This window comes from Saimiri boliviensis, chromosome 2 (genome assembly GCF_048565385.1).
Source record: "Saimiri boliviensis isolate mSaiBol1 chromosome 2, mSaiBol1.pri, whole genome shotgun sequence".
Classification (NCBI taxonomy): Eukaryota; Metazoa; Chordata; class Mammalia; order Primates; family Cebidae; genus Saimiri; species Saimiri boliviensis.
The window spans coordinates 54352225-54374524 of NC_133450.1; the positions used below are offsets into that span (position 1 = coordinate 54352225).

Consider the following 22300-nt stretch of genomic DNA (forward strand, 5'->3'; position numbering starts at 1 on the left):
CGCAGGGCGGGTCCCGGGAGCAGCGCGCGGGCTAGGCGGGCTCCGACCTCCTGACCTTCCCCACACGCCGGGCGTCCCCGGCTCCCGCTGGCTGGAGTCCACGCCTACCTGTTGTGCTCAGGTGAAGCCAGACTCTCTCGGAGCCCAGGAGGAAGAAGAACAGATCGCACTGCCCCAGCTGACCCCGTGCCCCAGTCAGCCCCTCCTCGGCGGGCTCCGGCCCTTGTGGCCAGGACACCCAGCCGCTCGACCAGTTCCCCCACCGGCTTCTTTCGCGGTTACATCGCTGCCGCGACCACCCTCGGGATCCCGGAGCGCTTAACTCACATTGCTGGCCCCGGTGCGTCCTTCCTCCCAGCCTACGGGCAGTCCAGATAACGCCCCCTCGCGCCCGGCGCTGCCCCCGCTTCGCGGATTCCCGACTGCTTGCCTTTGGGGGAGGGAGGGGGTCCCCCTCAGCTCAGCGCCTGTCGTGGTTCCGCCACATTACCGGCTGCTCCGCTAACCCCAGCAGAGTCTGCATTTGCCGGCGGCGGCGACAGCGAGGCAGTGAGGTGGGACGGGCGCGCGCGGGGCGTGGCCGGAAAGCTGGCCGCAGCTAGCACGGCGGGAGTTAGTGATTGGGAGCGCGCCCTGCGCCACGCTGCCGGTCCAAGGCCCCGCCAGCTGGCTGCCGAGCCATCGAGCGCCCACTCTGGCAGGCATAACTGCTTCACCGTCGAAAGAACGATGGAGACAGCGGCCCAAGTTAGGATTAGGACCGCAGTTTTTCAGTCCGGCCATTCCGGCCACAGCTATTTTTGTCTGTTTTTATCGCAAGCCAGAGTCCTTGGGTGCAGCTCCGGGACATCTAAAGGGCCTGGAGAAATTGAGGCGGGGCCAGTGCTGTGGGTGTAGATGGTATAGTGTTAGACGTGGAAGGGACCCTAGAGAGCCTTGACTGAGGGCTGAGGTAAAGTGACTTGCTACTAAGACTAACAGCTTCTTAGCTCGGGTAATCTGCGTTTTCCCACTACACTCGGCGTTTTGAATGTCATTTTTCAAGTTTTACTTTGAATCAGTTTCCAGCTTACAAAAAGTTTGCAAGTATAATACAAAGACCTTCTTTTCCCTGAATTGAGATTTAAATTGTTGACCCCATGTCACATTGTCCCTAAGCACCTTCTACATAATCACATTATAACCACCAAAATCAAAACATTTATGTAACTCAGCGTTTTGCCAATTGTCCCAATAATGTTCTTTATGGTAAAAGATTCTGTTCAGAATCAAGCATTGTATTTACTTACCATGTATCTTTCCCACTCTTCAAACTGGAACGTAAACTCTTAGTCTTGCCTTGACTTTCATGTTATTGACACTTTAAAAGATTCCTGGGCAGTTATTTTTGTAGAATGGCCTTCACTTTGGGTCTGATACTTACTCATGATTACATTCAGCTGGGTATGACAGGACTCCAGAAATCTTGCTGCTTTCTTCTTGTTGCACCCTATCAGGTGGCACAATTTTAACTTCTCTCATTACCGATGTTTAATAAGGTAGTGTCTGCTAGGCTTCTCCAGTGTAGTTACTTCTTTTTCCCCTTTGTAAATAAATATTTTGTGAGGGAGACTCTGAAACTTTCCTTTCAAGAAATTTGTAAATATCTTGTTCTCATCAAATATTCAATTAATGTATTTATATTAGTATGGATCCACAGGTTTCTATTTTGTTAAATGAGTTATAATCTCTTTCTTTCTCTCTTTTCTCTCCTTTTTTTGTTTTTCTCAATACAGGGCCTCCTTTGTTGCCCAGGCTGGACAAAGTGGCTATTCACATGTCGATAGTGCAATCATGGTGCACACTACACCCTTGACCTTCTGGGCTCATGCAATCCTTCTGCCTCAGCCTCCCAAGTAAGTAGCTTGGACTACAGGTATGCGCATCACTGCACCCAGCCAATGTTCTGTCTCTATCATTATTTATTCTTGATGCTGAATTATCCCAAGAATGAATAGGGGTCCCATTCATTCTAGCTTCTGTGATGTGTGTGTAAATTTTTTTTTTTTTTTTTTTGAGATAAGAAGACATGGTCTCACATTCATTCTAGCTTCTGTGTTTTGTGTGTGTGTGTGTGTTTGAGACAAGAAGACAAGGTCTTGTGCTTGCTTCGGCAGCACATATACTAAAATTGGAATGATACAGAAAAGATTAGCATGGTCCCTGCGCAAGGAAGACATGCAAATTTGTGGAGCGTTCCATATTTTTCACACTGGGGTCTGTTGGGGGGACGAGGGGAGGGACAGCAGGGAGTAGGGAGTTGAGGTGGGATAACATGGGGAGAAATGCCAGATATAGGTGATGGGAATGGAGGCAGCAAACCACATTGCCATGCATGTACCTATGCAACAGTCCTGCATGTTCTTCACATGTACCCCAGAACCTAAAGTGCAATTATGTATATATATGGTCTCTCGTGCTCACTTCGGCAGCACATATATGTGTGTGTGTATATATATATATATATATATATATATATATATATGGACAAGGTCTCACTCTGTCACCCAGGCTGGAGTGCAGTGGTCTGATCATGGCTAACTGTGGCCTCAACCTCCTGGGCTCAGGTGATTCTCCCACCCCAGCCTCTCGAGTAGCAGGGACAATGGGTGCACTACTGTGCCTAATTTTTTTTGTATCTTTTTTTTGTAGAGACAAGGTTTTGCCATGCTGCCCAGGCTGGTCTTGAACTCCTGGGCCCAAGCTATCCACTTGCCTTGACCTCCCAAAGTGCTGGGATTACAGGTGTGAGCCACTGTACTGGCTTTAAATTCTGTAAACATTTTATTGTAAAATATTTTAAAAATATACAATAATTAAAAGAGCTTTAAATACCATATACACATTGTCCAGATTCAACATTAACAGGTTACTATTCTGTGCCCTTTTGATACATCCCCATCATTCTTTCAGCACTCCCCTAGTTACTAGCGCAATTAGATGTTTTCAGGCTCATCTTGTTCCAGCCTTGGAGGAGGAGCAGAACCATTTATGCAGGAGCCCTGATTCCTTATAGTGGAAAATGGTATTCAGCACTAGGTATACTCACTGCTATTAAGGTATCCATAGCCCAGGCTGTCTCAGGGGATGCAGTTGAGGAATATTTTTATACATTCATACACATACACAGCACATCTTTATATGTATCCTTACACATATATTTACAACTATATTTGTCTAACAATATATATTGAAAAATCATGTGTTCATAGTAAAACCTCCAATCCAGCATTATACAGTTCATTCTAGTTTCTGCTCTTCCACATTTATAACTACTTTCTCCTACAGAGAGAAGCCTGGCTCCCATTATCCTTGACATATTTACTTATTTGAATAACCCTGCAGTATGTGAGCAATCACCCATAGCTGCCATCTCTTCCTTTGGAGGATACTGCCCTTTCTGCACTAAGGTTCTGAAAGCTCCACATTAGCCATCTCAAGCCCCACTCTCATCTTTCTTTCCTTACCATCACTCCCACACCCTGTGATCATGCCTAGCTTATAAACCCTACCCACCCTGCTCAGACCCAATCAACCCATGCCAAGCATCCCCCTTACTTCACTTTATATAGATTAGATACACACACACTATATACATTAGTTAAATATTATATATTTTCTACAGCACCCTATATACACATATATACATCTAATATATAGCTTAGTTATATATTTATTATATATTAATTTTTATAAAATCTTATATATACACACACTATATGTTATATATCATATATATTTGTTGTATATATTATTTATAGTACCCAAAATATGTATCATATATATATAGTGTGTGTGTATCATATATATGTATATATGTATAGTGTGTGTGTATCTATATATATATATATATATATATATATAGTATGTATATGTATAGGTAAAGAATAATATGCAAGATATATATTGTATGCCTGTGTACAGGGTATTGTAAAGTACCCTAAAAAAGCAACAAAACTATTACAGGATTCTGAAGGAGAGAACAATCATTGTGAAATACAGTTGGGAGGCTCGTGAAGAGTTTAAAGAAAGAGATGACATTTAAAGTGGGCTTTGAAGGACACATAAGGATGGATGAGTAGGATATATGCCATTAGATATGGAAAAACTCTTGGAAAATAGTTTTAGCAGGCTCAAAGCAGAGAAAAATTCATTTTGCCTGAGTATGTGGTACAAAAATAACAACATTAGAATTTCAGAGTTAGAAGGGATATTATGTATCATTGAGTCCAATCACTAGTTTTACAAAAGATTCAAAGTTGGCCCTAGACTTTAAGCTAAGTGACTAAGAGAATGAAATTAGAAGGTGGAATTTGGAGGGGAAAATAATGAGTTTAATTTTAAACATGTCACATTTGAGGTGACAGTAAGGCATCCAAGGGGAAATGAGGGACTGCAGCTTAGAAGAGGGGTCAGAGCTAGTGAAGAGGGGTCAGAGCTAGTGAAGAGGGGTCAGAGCTAGTGAAGAGGGGCCAGAACTAGAGAAGCAGAATCCAAATTTTTCTGCCTGGCACTGACAACAGACATAATGAAAGAGAAAAAAATGAGAAAAATCAAGAGCAGCACAAACACCAATGTTATTATCTTAACCTAATGAAAATGTGTCCCAGTGTTCAACTACTATTATACTTTGATTATACTTTGTTTAATTTTAAATTGAAATTTTGAGTCACAAAAAAGAAGCTGTACTATAGGTAACAGAAAGAACATAGCTTTGGAATTGGTGACTTGCATTCAAATTCTAATTACACCACTTAGTGAGCATGACCTAGGGAAAATCACTTCATATTCTGAAGCTCAATTTCCTCACTCATAGCATGAGAATACCATCTCCTTCCCTGAGGTGTTCTGAGGATTTGAGATATATATATAACTAGCATGTTTTCCACTGTCAAATGATAGCTAGAATTATTAGGCACTTAACTCCCCACTCCCAACTTACTCCAGCTTGTGAATGCATCACAAATATCTGATGAACATACAGAAGGTGCTCAACAGATACTTGAAGAAGGAATGGAGAATTCTATATACTTCCTACTTATTTTATACTAATCACTATAAAGCATTATGCTGCATTTTCTACGCTTTGTATAACAGAAAAATTTTTCTCACCAATAAATTAAACATTCTTAGAAGTATAACAGTTGGTATTTTAATGGTATATGTGAAAACAATGAAGCAATCCAGTGGTTACCCATTTAACTTGCAATGTGATATCCTGCTGCAATTTATTGTTGAAATATAACCAATTCGATGATTTTAGGTTCCAAATAGCATACATTTGGGAAACTGAAAATGATAGATGACCTTTAAGATTACTTCTATTTCTGATATTGTAAAATTCAATGACAGTAGAACAATATTGCTACAACAATGGAATTCTAGTGTACCCATGGAACTCTAGGGCCCTTCTCTTGATTGTACCCCTCAAGAGGTTATAATAGGAGTTCCTTTGAAAAGATATTCTTAAATAAGTTTGAGAAGTACTATGTATTAATATATTATAGCCATTTGTTAGAGAGTCGGTATGTATATTAGTGGGCTGCATTTGATGCAATGTTTCACAAACTTATATGGAATATAATATCTTAAAAAAAAAAAGGAATGGATATTGGCCAGGTACAGAGGCTCATGCCTGTAATCCCAGCACTTTGGGAGGCTGAGGTGGATAGATCACCTGAGGTCAGGAGTTTGAGACCATCCTGGCCAACATGGTCAAACCCCATCTCTACTAAAAATACAAAAATTAGCCAGGCATGTTAGCATGCATCTGTAGGCCCAGCTACTCAGGAGGCTGAGGCAGGAGAACCGCTTGAATCAGGTAGGCAGAGGTTGCAGTGAGCCCAGATTGCACCACTGCACTTCAGACTGGGTGACAGAGCGAGACTCTGTCTCAAACAAACAAACAAAAAGAATGCATATTAATAACTTTTAGAACTAATGTCCTAGGATCAGACTTTGGAAAATGCAGCTCTGGAAGTTTGTTATTAGTGATCTACTCCAGTCATGCCAGGTTGCTCAATGTTGATGGAACCACTGAAGAGACTAGGGTTTACATTTGGCAAGCTCATGTCACAAAACTCATGGGTTGGGCACAGCTTCCACTCTGTTGATTTCAATGTGATTTGAAGCCTGAGATGACAGTGATACCCTACTCTAACAAAAGATCTGTGGCCCTTTGTGATACAGCTTTCCATTTTGTGGTCTATCAAGCATTATTTGTCAATATACTGCTGAGCTTGCTGTAATCTGTGACAGCTTTTAGCACTAAATTTCTAATGAGAACTTTTGGCAATGGGTAGGATTTCTCCCAGTAGCAAACTACCACTATAAATATTCAGTTCAAGAAGTGCTTAAAAACAGTAGCAAGATCTTCACCTATGATGGCAGGTAAGAGCAGGCCATTTAACCTGGAAGGGAGCTGTTAAACTTAGAACTGGCATTTCTAAGCAGGAATACTTAACAAAGGTAGATCTGCAACTATGTATTTGATAACATTTGACAGTAAAAATGACTGCAATTGTGTTGGTGCCTAATAAGGACTCCAAAGGTCCCTCCCAAATCCTCATTATCTGATCAGATGAAGAAATACAGTGCTTTACACGTGCATAAACTTTATGGTTTTGTTCCAAACTTGCTATAATATTTTATAAGAAAGCCACTTAACCTCTTTGGGCTGTGTTTTCCTCCCATGGAAAATGAGCATGTTGTATTAGGGGGTCTTTTAGGAGTTATCCTCTGATTTTATCTTTTTGTTGCTGTTTGTCTTATTTATCCTCTGATTTTATGAAAATCATTCTTCTGGTTTTCATACAAAAGGGAAAGAGACTTCAGGAAGTCAATGTTAAGATGCTGTAACCTGGGGTGGGAGAGAAAACCCTGTATATCTCCTCTGGCTATTGTTTTAATATAGTTTTCACCTTGAAAGGCAGGAAGGATATGACCCTAAAGGAGTGAGCAGCAGGACAGGAAGGTTTCAATGGAGAGGGGGAAGGTCAGGCAGCAACACACCTGCAGTGGCCAGGGACAGCAGGCTCTGGATAATGGGATCCATAGCAGACTTTAAGAAGTGGGAAGGAGGTATTTGTGGGGAATCAATAGAAGTGAGGCTAAAAGGAATTAAAAGAAAGTCCTTGGTCTGTTTGTTCATGTTCCCCTGCCAGAAAGTCCCTGATGGGAACCACAGGAAACACTATCATAAGCCAAATTAATCAGAAAGTTAATCTATCAAGGTGAAGAAGCAAAAGTTAATGACCTTCCAGCTCAGTTCTAAAAATGAGCCAAAACCCAGAGAATGGGATAGGTCAAGCCAGAGCTAGAACTGAGGAGGAGGGCCATGTTAAATTAAATATTACACAAACCCTCAACTTCTGCCGCAAGCTTTTTAGTAAAGTCAACTGTTTACATGCTAACAGGTAACTTGTCGTTAGTGCTTTCATTCAGGGATGCTTCCTTCTTTAGGAGTAGCATATAAGCACCACCCCCCCGCCCCCAGAAATGCTATTCACCAGTTGGAGATATATTTGATATGAAAACTAATGATGGATGATCATCCACTTAAAAGTTAAATGTCAGACTGTTAATCACACAAGATAACATTAAGACCCAAATAATTTATAATAAGATTCATAATTTAAGATTATTTGTCTAATTCAAGAAATTGAACGTACCCAGCAAAATGATGCTACATAGTTGATAAGTAGTATTCTTGCTGAATTATTTTATATATGACTATATACATATTATAAAAATACATATAGAAATTATCAGTTACTATGTTTATGTATTGTAGATCTATTACTATCTTCTTTGGGACATATTATTCTTAAGCAAATTCTAATAAAAATTAGTTCATATAGGCCAAGCGCAGTGGCTCGTGCTTGCAATCCCAACACTTTAGGAGGCCGAGGTGGGTGGATCATGAGGTCAGGAGATCGAGACCAGCCTGGCCAACACAGTGAAACCTTGTCTTCTAAAAAAAAAAAATTATTTCATCTATCAAACTTCTTGTTTAGCTACAAACTTAAAGGAGAAAACCTTATATAGATGCAAATATTTAATTGGCCAGGATGAACAATAGCTAGAAATTAAATTACCCATGTAATATGGTTAAGGTAATCAGTGGAGCCAGAGTCATAGATCAGGAAGAAAAGAAAAATGTTAATAATATGGAATAGAATTATATACTCTTGAATTCAATTTGCCAGCCTACAAGCATTCACAGACCAGAGCACAAATCTACTTATAAACCATACTCGCTTATCTTAATAATACTTTATTGACTTACACATTTTTTCCTGTTGTTTGCTTCCTTTCCCTTATATTGTCTGAAGCTAAAATCAAGAAAGACATTTTTTAGACATATGATAAAATATTAAGTTTTTAAAAAGCAAAATATTAAATTCCTTTATGCTAACTGAACTATATTAAAATATGTATATGGTTATGAACAACAATTATAAGAGAATAAATAAAAATGAAATGATTGTATTTGAACCACGAGATTAGTAGCTCTTTTATCTTTTCAATTTTTGTAATTGTTATACTGCTTTTTTTTACAAAAAGGAAAAGGGCAAAACATTTTTAAAAGTGTTCTCTTTTTGTAATTTCCTGATGCAATTTTTCCTCCTTTGGAAAGGTACTTGACACATAGTAAGTGCTCAATGGAAACTTGTTGAGTAAGTATACAAAATGGCAACTAAAATTGCTGGCAGATTTCCTTTAGGGAGAAACCAAATGATGGCACTGGCCATGGTTAAGTAAGGACAAAATAAGTCAGGATTTACTCATCCACCTGGCCAGGGGCCTCTAATTGCCTATCCTTGCTTCTTTGAGCTGGAATTAGAGATTTATTAGGAGGTTTTAGTGTCCGTGGGGATACTTCTTAGAGCAAGAAGAGAGCTATTAAACATGCTGCTGGGTTCTTAGATATAACACCTAAAACACAAGCAACTACAGAGGAAAAAAAGTGATAAATTTGACTTCATCAAAATTCAAAACCTCTGTAATTCAAAGGACATTATGAAAAAAATTAAGAGATAATCCATAAAACAGAATAAAATATTTTCAATATTTATTAGATGAGTCTAATACTGAGAATATAGAAATAACTTTTTTGTTGTTGTTGTTCCGTTGCCCAGGCTGGAGTGCAGTGGCAGGATCTTAGCTCACTACAACCTCTGCCTCTTGGATTCAAGCCATTCTCCTGCCTCAGCCTCCCAAGTAGCTGGGATTTCAGGCGTCTGCCACCATGCCCAGCTAATTTTTGTATTTTTAGTAGACATGGGGTTTCACCATGTTGACCAGGCTGGTCTAAAACTCCTGACCTCAAGTAATCTGCCCTCCTCGGCCTCCCAAAGTGCTGGAATTACAGGTGTGAGCTACAACACCCACCCTGAGAGAACTCTATTCATTTATTTATTAAGAGATAGGGTCTCATTCTGCCACCCAGCTGTAGTATAGTAGTGCAATCATAACTCACTACAGCCTCAAACTCCTGGGCTCAAAGGATTCTCCCAGTTAAGGCTCCTGAATAGCTGGGACTACAGGTGCATGCTGCTACATCTGGCTTTTTTATTTTGAATTTTGTAGAGATGGCGTCTATGTTGCTTAGGCTGGTCTCAAACTCCAGGTCTTAAGTGATCCTTCTGCTTTGGCCATCTGAAGTGTTGGGATTTTAGGCATGAGCTACCATGTGCAGCCCCAAAGAACTCTTATAATCAACAATAAATTCAATTTAAAAATGGGCAGAAGATTTGAATGAACATCTCTCCAAAGAATATATATCAAATGGGCAATAAGCACATGAAAATGTTTTCAACTTTGTTAATCATTAAGGAAACAACTGCATAGCAAAACCACAGTGAGATACCACTTTACAGCCACTCTGATGGCTGGAAAATAAATAGGTGTTGGTGAGGAAATGGAGAAACTAGAATTCTCATGTACTATTAGCAAAAGTATAAAATGATGCAGCTGTTTTGGAAAACATTTTGGCAGTTTCCCAAGAAGTTAAACATAGAGTTACCATATGACCCAGCAATTCTACTTCTAGGTATATACCCAAGAGAATTCAAAATATATATTCACACAAAAACTTGACCTTGAATATTCATAGCAGAATTATTCCAAAAAGTGGGAACTATGCAAATATCTGCAGGCATACCTCATTTTATTGTACTTCACCTTATTGTGCTTCACAGATACTGCTTTTTTTTTTTTTTTTTTTACAAAGTGAAGGTTGTAGCAACTGTGTTAAGCAAGTCTAGTGGCACCATTTTCTCAACCGCATGTGCTTACTTTGTGTCTCTGTATCACATTTTGGCCATTCTCACAATATTTCAAACATTTCCATTATTATTTTATCAGTTATGGTGATATATTATCACTAATCTTTGATGTTACTATCATAATTGTTTTGGAGCATCACAAACTACCCACAGAAGATGGCAAACTGAATAAATGTTGTGTGTGTTTTGACTGCTCCACCAACCAGCCATTCCCACATCTCTCTCCCTTTTCTTGTGACTCACTGTTCTTTGAGACACACGATATTGAAATTAGGCCAATTAATAACCTTGCAATGGGCTATAAGTCTTCAAGTGAAAGGATGAGTCACATATCTCTCACTTTAAACAAAAAACTAGAAATAAATTAGGCTTAGTAAGGAAGACATATCAAAAGCCAAGACAGGCTGATAAAGCTAGGCCTCCTGGGCCAAACAGCCAAGTTTTGAAATATAAAGGAAACGTTCTTGAAGGAAAATAAAAGTGCTATTCCAGTGAAGACAGAAATGATAAGAAAGTAAGAGAGGCCAGGTGCAGTGGCTCATGCCTATAATCCCAACACTTTGGGATACAGTGGCAGGTAGATTGCTTGAGCCTAGGAATTTGAGATGAGCCTGGGTAACATGACAAAAACGTGTCTCTACAAAAAAATACAAAACAAAAAAAAAAATTAGGCATGGTGGTGTGCACCAGCAGTCTCAACTATTCAGGAGGTGGGAGGATCACCACTTCAGCCCAGGGATTTGAGGTTGCAGTGAGCTGTGATCATACCACTGTACTCCTGCCTGGGTAACAAAGTGAGACCCTGTCTCAAAGGGAAAAAAAAAAGCAAAGTGATGTTATTACTGATATGGAGAAAGTTTTAGTGGTCTGGATGAAAGAACAAACCAGCCACAACATTCCCTTAATTCAAAACAATGCCCTAATTCTCTCCAATTCCATGAAGGTTAAGAGAAATAAGAAGTTGCAGAAGAAAAGTTGGAAGCTAGCAGAGGTTGGCTTTTGAAGTTTAAGGAAAGAAACCATTCACCATAATGAGGGAATAAAACCTTTTGGGTCAATGGAGAACTTTCTGGAACCCTAGCATGGGAAAAGATCAACACAGGTACTTCAACCACATTGGGAGGCTGTGTTCAGAGTTTCAGTTAGCAACCGAAAATTACTGTTTAACTGCATCCTGATACTGCCTGCCAATTCAATTGAAAACTAGGAAACAAACAACTACCAGAAAGGAGGAATTAGGTGACTCAAGGTCACAAGCCCTCTCCCCACTCAGGACTAGGGGGCAAACACTCAGCAACTCAAGAGTCTTGAGCTGCCAAGCCAATCAAGTAAAAAGGATCCAAAAACCCACCATTTGGAGGAAGGATTGAAAATATACACCTTCCATTGGCCAAAAATCAAGAAAAGGAGGAAGTTTCTTAGGGATATAAGCCCAGGCAGCCCTGACCAACAACAGCAACCCTCTTGGGTCCCCTTCCTGGCTGTGGAAGCTTTATCTTAGCTTGCTCAATAAACTGCATTGCTGCTCACTCTCTCGGTCTGCAGACTCTTGTTTGGAACTGTAACACTCACTGTGGAGTAAGGCTCTCTGCTCAATTCTTCGAGCAAGGGAAGCCAAGAACCTAAGCCTGGAGCCCAAGCTGGACATGGAGAAAGGCCCTTCTCAGGGCCATCCTTGGACCCAATGACAGGAAAGTGCAAGGTGAAGCAACAAGCGCTGATATAGAAGCTATAGCAAGTTATCCAGAAGACCTAGCTAAGATTATTGATGAAGGTGGCTACATGAAACAACAGACTTTCAATGTGACACAACAGTCTTCTATTGGAAGAAGATACCACCTAGGATATTCATAGCTAGAGAGGAGAACTCAGTGCTTCACCTTAAGGATTCAGAGGACAGGCTTACTCTCTTAATGGCTAATGCAGCTAAGTGAAAGCCAATGCTCATTTACCATTCCAAAAATTCTAGGGCCCTTAAGAATTATGCTTAATCTACTCTGCCTGTGCTTTATAAATGGAACAAAATCTACAAGACAGCACATCTGTTTACAGCATGGTTTACTGAACATTTTAAGCCCATTTTTGAAATTTACTGCTCAAAATGAAAGATTCTTTTCAAAGTATTACTGCTCATTGACAATGCATCTCATCACCCAACAGCTCTGATGGAGATGTACAAGGAGATGGATGTTGTTTTCTCACCTGGTAACACAACATCCATTCTGCAGGCCATAGATCAAGGAGTCATTCTGAGGTTCAAGTTGTCTTAAGAAATACATTTTGGCTGAGTGTGGTGGCTTATGCCTGTAATCCCAGCACTTTAGGAGGCCGAGGCAGGTGGATCATAAGGTCACGAGATAGAGCCCACCCTGGCCAACATGGTGAAACTCTGTCTCTACTAAAAATACAAAAATTAGCTGGGCGTGGTAGCACGTGCCTGTAGTCCCAGCTACTCAGGAGGCTGAGGCAGGAGAATCACTTGAACTCAGGAGGTGGAAGTTGCAGTGAGCCACGATCACACCATTGCACTCCAGCCTGGCGGCAGAGAGGAACTCTGTCTCAAAAAAGAAAAAGAGCTGTTGTAGATAGTAATTCCTCTGATGGATCTTGGCAGAGTCAATTGAAAATCTTCTGGAAAGGATTCACTATTCTAGATGCCATTAAGAACATTCGTGATTCTTGGGAGGAGGTCAAAATGTCAATATTAACATAAGTTTGGAAGAAATTGATTCCAGCTCTCATGAATGATGTGGAGGGATTCAAGACTTCAGTGGAGGAAGTAACTGCATATGTGGTAAAAACAGTAAAAGAACGAGATTTAGAGGTGGAACCTAAAGATAAAGCTAGAACTGAATTGCTGCAACCTCATGATAAACTTGAACAAATAAGGAGTTGCTTACTATGGATGAGGAAATAAAGTACGTTCCTGAGATGGTATCTACTCTGTGAAGATGCTGCAAACATTGTTGAAATGACAACAAAAGATTTGGAATATTACATAAACTAGTTGACAAAGCAGTGGCAGGGTTTGAGATCAATGACTGAAATTTTGAAAGAAGTTCTACTGTGAGTTAAATGCCCTCAAACAGAATCACATCCTGCAGAGAAATCCTTCATGAAGAATCAATTGATATGGCAAACTCCATTTTTGTCTTATTTTAAGAAATTGCCACAGCAACCCCAACCTTCAACAACTATTACCTTGATCCGTCAGCAGCCATGCACATCAAGGCAACAAGACCCTCCACCAGCAAAAGAATTACAACTTGAAGGCTCAGATGATCATTAGCATTTTTTAGCAATAAAGTATTTTTAAGTATGTACATTTTTAGACATTATCTATTGCACACTTAATAGACTACAGTATAGTGTAAACATAACCTTTATATACACCAGGAAACCAAAAATTTATGTTATTCCTTTTATTTTGATGGTCTGGAACTGAGTCCATAATATCTCCAAGGTATGCCTATATTGACTGATGAATGGATAAACAATATGTAGTATAGCCATACAATGGAACATGGTTCAGTTACAAAAAGGAATAACATTCTCATACATGCTACAACATAGATGAACCTTGAAAATATTATGCTAAGTGAAAGAAGTCAGACACAAAAAGACAACATTATGTGATTCTATTTATATAAAATGTCCAGGATAGTCAAATCAATAGATGCCAAAAGTAGATTAATGGTTGCCAGGGGCTGAAGATAGGGAGGAAATGGGGAGTGACTTTAATGGGTACAGGGTTTCTTTTTAAATAATGAAAATGTTCTGGAATTAGTGGTGATGCACAACCTTCTACAACCTTTTTGCAATATCATGCAGTAAGACAATGTTGTACAATCTTGTTAATATACTAAAAGCCATTAAATTATACACTTTAAAGTGCTGGATTTTATAGCATGGGAAGTATATATTAAAAATGAATAAATATTCCCCAGCAAACTGACTAAAAAATAACAAAAAGTATATAAATACATAAATAACCAAGCTGGGACAATGGGATGCACTAGAACTGAATGTATAAATATCCAAGATCAGGCACTTAATATATTTCCAATTCCTAAAGATAAATAACTGGAGAATGTTGGGGTTGAAGAAGATGCCCATATGTTTTCCCCACAACAAAATGTTTAAACCTGAAATCAAAAACTTTAAAGGAGAGGCTATATTAATGTTACATGTGGCTTCCAGGTCATCTCAATTTTGCTTCATCTCCCCTAAACAATATGAAGACAAAATTTAGTGGTTTTGTTTCATTTGTATCACAATCTTTATCTTTCTTAAACAACATTTCAGCCATAATTAGTGTTTTGGTTGTATTAACATTTCTTCTATCTCTCAATTTCTTTACTTTGTCTCTCCCAGACAATATCCAGCTAAAAATTAGCATTATAATTCCATTCATATTCCTTGTATCTCTCATCTCCCTGAAAATTTTGGTTACTTCTCAATGCCCTGTCTCCTTCATAAGTACCTCTAGTCACATTTTTCTTTTCGTTTTCCCTTAATCAGCTTGTTCTTGCTCCCAGTAAGTAATTCTGCATTATCTTCTAAAATAACCTGTTGTTAATAAACTTTCCTATACTCCTAGCCTGTTCTTAACAGTCTTTTGACCTCTTTGCCATAATCTGATGTTCCCCTGGCTCTATACCAGGGTTTTCAGTACCTTAGTTACCTCACTGCTGAGGTTGCAGTGAGCCGAGATCACACCACTGCACGCCAGGCTGGCAACAGAGTGAGACTGCATCTCAAGGGAAAAAAAAACACCTCAGTAAAATACAATATGCTGATAAAATTTTTAGAAAAGTGTAGCAAATAGCAAATTTATACCACTACGGATGGGGGAAAGGTTTTTTATTTTATTTATTTATTTATTTATTAAACCTTTTTGAAGCATACGTACACTCAATATTACTTATGAGATAATAGCAAGGGTACTGAGTGACATTTTAAACAATATTCTGAAATCATCTTGAAACTAAAATTCAGCCCAGATTTATAAAGGAAAAAATGCAATCTAACGCCAATGTGACTGAGGAAACAAAATTTAATCATTGCTTAAAGATTATCAGACACTTCTCTTTCACTAGTGAATGGAGATTTAATACTTGCAGTAAGTTCTGCCAACTCAGAATCCTGAGAAAATAAGTCACTTTCTTTATAGAAAGAAGAAGAAGAAGAAAAGGGTATTACCAGCAATGGAGGAGTAATGCAGAGTGGCAACAGCTCCAAGTGGAACTGGCAGACTAAGAACACTGGAATCACCAAGGAAACATGGAGCTATGATACGGCAAAAGGCTGTGTGAAAATCCTGAAGCTTTTGGTTCAGCCTTTAAAAACCAAATGATAGAAGAATGTGGTTATTTTTATGAACAACTCACAAACTAGTTGAATTAAAAGAAACTGTAGTTCAAATGAGCACAAACCTAAACATTTTTTTCAGTTCATCTGATTAAAGTCTAACCAATTCCTTCTAATTTAAAAGATCCAGTTTTGGATATGTCCAAGACTAAAACAGAATCTCATTACAGTCTCATCAAAGTCTATTTAATGTGGTATAAATTTCATGGGAGCTGTGAAGTACCTATCTTCTCTCCTAGTCTAAACCTTGTGGCTTTTCTTATTGCTCTTTATGATGAGTGACGTTAATATCTCGTCTATTTTATAAGAAATAAAGAAAAGAAATATTATAAACTGACACACACACAAATAAAAGATCCAGTTTTTTGTTTTTTTGAGACAAGTTCTCACTGTGTTGCCCAGGCTGGTCTTAAACACCTGGGCTCAAGCTATCCTCTTGCCTTGGCCTCCCAAAGTGCTGGGATTACAGGCATGAGTCACCACACCTGGCCAGCAATGCCTTTTTTAATGGAGATTTACTACCCCAGCCAAAAGTATCTTCTCCTTCCACAGCTATTTTATTAATAAAACTCACTGATAGCATTGTCTAGACATCAGAGACCACATACTACCTAGTGTATTTTTGTGGCTAATATATTCCTTACTAGATGATAAATTCCTTGGGGCTAGTGGTCATATTTTAAACAATTTCACACAGCCCCTAGCTACATTGATGACCTGCAGATTATAAAGATTACATCATTTAAGTGGAAAGCAACTATCCATGATGCAGTATTAAGCAAATGTTAGAACATTTTTAACATATGGGTTTTAAAAGGCGAATGTGTATATAATGAAAGAAATAAAAGCCCTGTGATGGGTGGGGTGGCTCGCACTTGTAATCCCAACACTTTCAAGGCTGAAGTGGGTGGATCCCTTGAGGTCAGGAGATAGAGACCAGCCTGGCCAACATGGTGAAACCCTTTGTCTACAAAAAATGCAAAATCAGCCAGGTGTGGTGGTGCACACGGTAATCTTAGCTGGTTGGGAGGCTGAGGTAGGAGAATCGCTTGACCTGGGAGGTAGAGGTTGCAGTGAGCAGAGATCACACTGAGATCACTCCAGCCTGGGCAACAGTGAGACTGTGTGTCAAAAAAAAAAAAAAAAAAAGAAAAGAAATAAAAGCCCTGAGGACTTTCAGAATGTAATCAGAAGAAAAAATAATGCAGGCATTGAGCAAACAACTTTAAAGATCATGTTTGCTCATAGACATACTTTGGGGCTGCTAAGGAAATCAGAAGAATGCCAGGAATAGAAAGTGGCCTTAGCCTGTCTACATTAGTACAAGGCTGAAGTAAACAGTATCTGAAAGTTGGAGCCAAGGATTACATTTTTGCTAGTATGATCAGACATTTTCCAAAAAAAAAACTCCATACCTTCTCTTAAAAAAAAAAAAAAAAAAAAAAAAAAAATCCCACAATTACTTTCCCAACCTCAAATGTTTATAGCAATAACAGCTAATGGTTCTCAGAAACTGTTATACAGGGTGTGGTGCATTCTTCACATGAATTCTTTTCACATTCAGATAAAAGGCTGATGTAATAGGTCAAATTTTATTAAGCTTCTTTCGAGAAAAATGCTGACTAACCCAATGTGAAGAATTCATTCACATGGAAAAGTCCAGTAAAAAGTAGAGTCATATTTATCTCAAAGTTGGCTATTTTTGATGTATCCCACATAACTGCTTTATTTTGTGATTAAATATAGAAGGGTTTTAATAAAGCTTGTTTCATCAAAATTCAGATTTGTAAACCAAATAAATTAAGACATTTTTGTTGTCATAAAAAGTTTACTTTAGAGCGATTACCGAGGCCTGGACCTGCGGCGACGTTGGCGACCGCAGAGGGCCGGGTGGGGCCTAGAGGCCGGGCTGTTGCGTGGCCGCGGCGGGGTACCCAGGGACAGGCCTGGCGCGCAGGCGCTGACCCGAGGCCGTGAGCGGCCGCGGCCTTGGCTGCGAGGCCTCAACCTGGCCGGTCGCCGTGCCCTGCTTGTGGGTTGGGCCGCTGTCGGGGTAGGAGCCTACGCGGGGTGCGGGCGATGGACGCCTTAGAAGAAGAGAGCTTTGCACTGTCTTTCTCCTCCGCCTCTGATGCAGAATTTGATGCTGTGGTTGGATATTTAGAGGACATTATCATGGATGACGAGTTCCAGTGATTACAGAGAAATTTCATGGACAAGTAGTACCTGGAGTTTGAAGACACGGAGGAGAATAAACTCACTTACCTACCTGTTTTTAATGAATGCATTTCTCTGTTAGAAAAATATATTCAAGCTGCTGGAGCGAATTCCTGGATTCAACATGGCAGCTTTCACCACAACATTACAGCACCATAAAGATAAGGTGGCTGGTGACACATTCGACATGCTGCTCACTTTTACAGATTTTCAGGCTTTTAAAGAAATGTTTTTGGACAGAAAAAGAAGGTCGAGGACTGGATTTAAGCAGTGGCTTAGAGATGACATCGCTGTGCAAATTAGCATCTGTGCCAGCTTCCCTGAACAATCTGCGGCACTAGGTCCTGCCTCCAGCCAATGAATGGGATCATTCTGGATGTCACCGGCCCAATAGGCTCAGCTCATGATGACAGAATACATCTTAAAAAGACTGACTCTGTTATGTAACTCTTCATGTGTGTTAAGTATTGATACGTCAAAACGAAAATGACCTAACCCCTCCTGGACATATTTCTCCCGAAACTCCTTCTTCAATCCATTTACCATAGTACTCCTGTCCTTCTCAAGTACACACCTGTCTCAGGAGCTTCTGAGTCACACGCTTCTGGAGTGAGCCTATGTCAGGCACTCCACCTGGAGGGGGGCCTTCCCCTAGCATACATGCTGGTGTGTGAGTGTGGACTAACCCGCCGTCACCACCCCGTCCCAGCAGGCTCGGCATGAATCTTTTTGTGCACTTGCACCCCTTTTTCACATGGGTCATGGTTTCAGTACTTCAGCCTCAGTGGAGTTCCCATTTATCTAGGGTGTTGCTCTAGCTTATCTTGCGATTTCGGAATCTCCTGTGATTACAGCTTGTCTCGGCTGTAGGAATCAACAGAAAGAGACGTCCTCTGCATAAAAGCTCCACTTGAAAAGCCACCACTAGTCCTAACATTTCCAGTCCTAGTGTCACTGTCTTCTGGTTCTGATTTAGTCCCTACTGTTTCTAGAAGTCTCTTTTAAGCATTATTTTTGAAAAAAAATTTTTTATACATGAATACTCAGGCTAACCTAGTGGATGTGATCTTGGAACTTCCATGGTTATCCACGTAAAAGATCAAAGTATTATATGCTGTGAGCTTTTTAGGTGTTAGTGCTGTGAAGGCAAAAATGCTTTCTTTTTTTTTTTTGAGACGGAGTTTTGCTCTTGTTACCCAGGCTGGAGTGCAATGGCGCAATCTCGGCTCACCGCAACCTCCGCCTCCTGGGTTCAGGCAATTCTCCTGCCTCAGCCTCCTTAGTAGCTGGGATTGCAGGCACGCACCACCATACCCAGCTAATTTTTTGTATTTTTAGTAGAGACGGGGTTTCACCATGTTGACCAGGATGGTCTCGATCTCTTGACCTTGTGATCCACCCGCCTCGGCCTCCCAAAGTGCTGGGATTACAGGCTCGAGCCACCGCGCCCGGCCCAAAAATGCTTTCTACATTGGCATTCGTTCCTATGTTACTAGGCATCAATGAATATATGCAGTGTGCTAGAAATAGACTAAAACATATTCTTATAGCATGTTAGTGTGCTTGCATGTTTGCTGAAAATCCTTTCTGTATAAACCAGTGTGTTAGGTTCTCTGGGTTAGGTAGGGACTGCAGTTTTTTCCTGTCAAAATCTCTCCTACCAAGATGGTGTTCCACTGTCCAGCCCAGCATGAGTAGCAGGTAGAACACAGCTTTACTGTTTGTCTGCTTTGGTGTAGTGCAATGTTAGATTACTTATCAGAAAGCATGTATGTCATCTCTAGAAAGAAAAAAACATGGTAGTCCAATTCCCAATATGTCCCTTTGCCTTTTTTTAATAGTAAAAATAAGAATCTGTACTGACTGTTCACTTGGCCATTCTGGTTTTAAAGGAAAAGCTATATGCTCTTTGTTTTTCTGTACTGATCTGTCACTTATTAAATGCTTTTGTACCATGAGTAAAATTTGAGGTGTTTTGCAAGGAAAAAAAGTTTGCTTTATGAAAAGACTCAAATACAGGTTTTTTTCCTTTTCTTATTTTGAGACAGAGTATTGCTCTGTCGCCCAGGCTGGAGTGCAGTGGCATGATCATGGCTCAGTACAAACTCTACCTCCCAGGTTCAAGCCATTGTCCTACCTCAGCCTTCCGAGTAGCTGGGATTATAATGCCTGCCACCATGCCCAGCTAAGTTTTGTATTTTTAGTAGAGATAGGGCTTAGACAATATAATGGTAGGCAGATACAGTATAGTGTAAACACACTGTATTATGTACACTAACACACTGTACACTCTCTGCCTACCATTATACTGTCTATGCCCAATATTATACTCTTGCAGTCAACATATTAATATAAAAAATTAAAGTTACATGATTAACTTAATCATATAAAATACAAGTATCAAGAGTGGCACAATCATAATGCCAAAGGTGGTAGAGGCAGAAGAAATTATGGGGTCAGAAGACACTGAGTAATGATGGATTTAGAGTAAAGAGTGAGTTAGAGAAGGGCATGATCTAAGAAAAATACAAAATAGGCTGGGCACAGTGGTTCACGCCTGTAATCCCAGCACTTTGGGAGTCAGAGGGGTGGATTTCCTGAGGTCAGGAGTTCAAGACCAGCCTGACCAACATGGAGAAACCCTGTCTCTACTAAAAATACAAAATTAGGCAGGTGTGGTGGCGTACACCTATAATCCCAGGTACTGGGGAGGCTAAGAGAATTACTTCAACCCTGGAGGTGGAGCTTGCGCTAAGCCAAGATTGTGCCACTGCACTCCAGCCTGGGCAACAAGAATGAAACTGTTTCAAAAAAAGAAAAGAAAAAGAAAAAAGAAAAATACAAATAGAGCTATACTGGAGAATTTTTATAGGGGAGTAGCAGGAGAAAAGGTTAGAAAGGTGAGCTGGAGCCACATTATAAACCATGATACCAGCCTTAGAAGTCTGGGCTGCGTTTTGGGTAACAGTGGTTCTGGGAGTCCAGTGTACACAAAAATCATCCTGGGGGGGACACTGGTGACTACACAGATTAACTCCTGCGATTCTAATTTAGCATGTTTGGGATGGTCCCAGAAAACTGCATCTCAACAGGCTCCCCAGGTGATTCCAGTACATGGACACACGTTGAGACACTCTACCCCAGGATAAATGATTAAGAAACTCTACTGTTAACTGTTGCAAATACCCCAATTCCCTGTATGCTGTGAAAACATTAAATTCCATACAATTTTTCTTTGTTATTTAGCATTGACTTTGTCACTGTTTACATCTTGAGTGAATGTGCTTAACAATGAGCTTTTCTGGTTCTATCTTCTCTGGCCTCTCATACTTTGCCCTTTCTTTACATGTTATTTCATAAGATTTTGATTTTAGTCCTCTACAGATCTCCCTGAGTTATTTCATTCACTCCTAAGGAGCGTAGAGAACGTTGATACCAACCTCAGAAGATTAGACTTTGTCCTGTAGATAAACAGGAGTTATAAAAGTTTCTAAGAAGTAGAATATCATAGAGAAAGACGTTCTGGGAATGTAACCTTGGAGATGGTCTGCAGAAAAGGAACAGGCATAGGAGAAACAGGAGGTAGGGAGAATAATTATGAGACCACCAAAATAACTGTTTAAAGTCATCACCAAGGGATGACTTCTGAATGAAAATGTTACTTTTCTAGTAGTTCTTCCCTTTAAGAAACTAGCCTTATTTCAATAAATTAATAGGCAAGACACTTCTAAGTACATTGGAATTTCATTATATTTTTTTGCTATATATTTAACTATAAGAAATCAAGTCCTCTGCAATGTTAATCACAGATAGTAAAAATCTGACATGACACTGTTCTATTATAACATCAATGTGATTTCTTTTCTAAAACAAGTGGCACAAAGGATTTTATAATATTGATAAGTTTTCATTATGGAGTCAAGAAATTACCGTTAGTACAGATATTATTCATAAACGGTATACTTTATTTTATGACTTGAACTCATGAAAGAATGGTAAAAGTATATTTGGTTTTACTTTACATGAAGGTACTCAAGCTATTAAACCATATCCATTGAGTCTTACACACAGTATTTTCTATAATTGAATCCAGAGGTTTCTAAATTGGCAGATAAAATAGTACCTGTATTTAGATATTCTATTTGAAAGATTCTAGAATCTTAGAAAAACAGAGGCAGAAAGCACCTAAATTAGGTTCAACCCTGTCTGCTCCTAATTTAGTAGATAAACGAATTTATTGGCTATTCTTTTTCAAGTGTTCCAAATTGAGAGATGCTAAGTCTTTATCAAGATCAATTTCAATTTTTAACAACTCTCACTACAAGAAAGTCAAGAAAATAAGAAATTAGTCCTCCCCCTTGTGTGACCTTGGGAAAATTCCTTAG

The 22300-nt window shown here is 39.6% G+C and overlaps 1 protein-coding gene, 1 long non-coding RNA gene, 1 other non-coding gene and 1 pseudogene across 13 annotated transcripts in view; 3 read left to right on the forward strand and 1 right to left on the reverse strand.

Annotated features, from left to right (window-relative positions):
• Positions 1-563, reverse strand: part of HEATR5A (HEAT repeat containing 5A) — a 132300-nt gene extending 131737 nt beyond the window's left edge. For 7 of the 11 annotated variants that reach the window (XM_074393307.1, XM_074393308.1, XM_010334962.3 and 4 more), the window contains exon 1: positions 328-562. The gene's annotated coding sequence lies outside the window, so the exon portion shown is untranslated. Of the gene's footprint in view, positions 1-108; positions 261-327 lie in introns of those variants that run through there. The other 4 variants (XM_074393311.1, XM_074393310.1, XM_074393305.1 and 1 more) reach the window with 3 other exon arrangements.
• Positions 564-753: 190 nt separating this feature from the next.
• Positions 754-22300, forward strand: part of LOC141582632 (uncharacterized) — a 57124-nt gene continuing 35577 nt past the window's right edge. Inside the window, exons 1-2 of the long non-coding RNA XR_012515522.1 lie at positions 754-952; positions 1776-1895. This is a non-coding gene — a long non-coding RNA (uncharacterized LOC141582632). The remainder of the gene's footprint in view (positions 953-1775; positions 1896-22300) is intronic.
• LOC120364084 (U6 spliceosomal RNA) lies at positions 2141-2247 on the forward strand. The gene has a single exon (XR_005579437.1). It is a non-coding gene; the product is annotated as a U6 spliceosomal RNA (small nuclear RNA).
• On the forward strand, positions 17743-18296 carry LOC101031852 (ADP-ribosylation factor-like protein 2-binding protein; annotated as a pseudogene).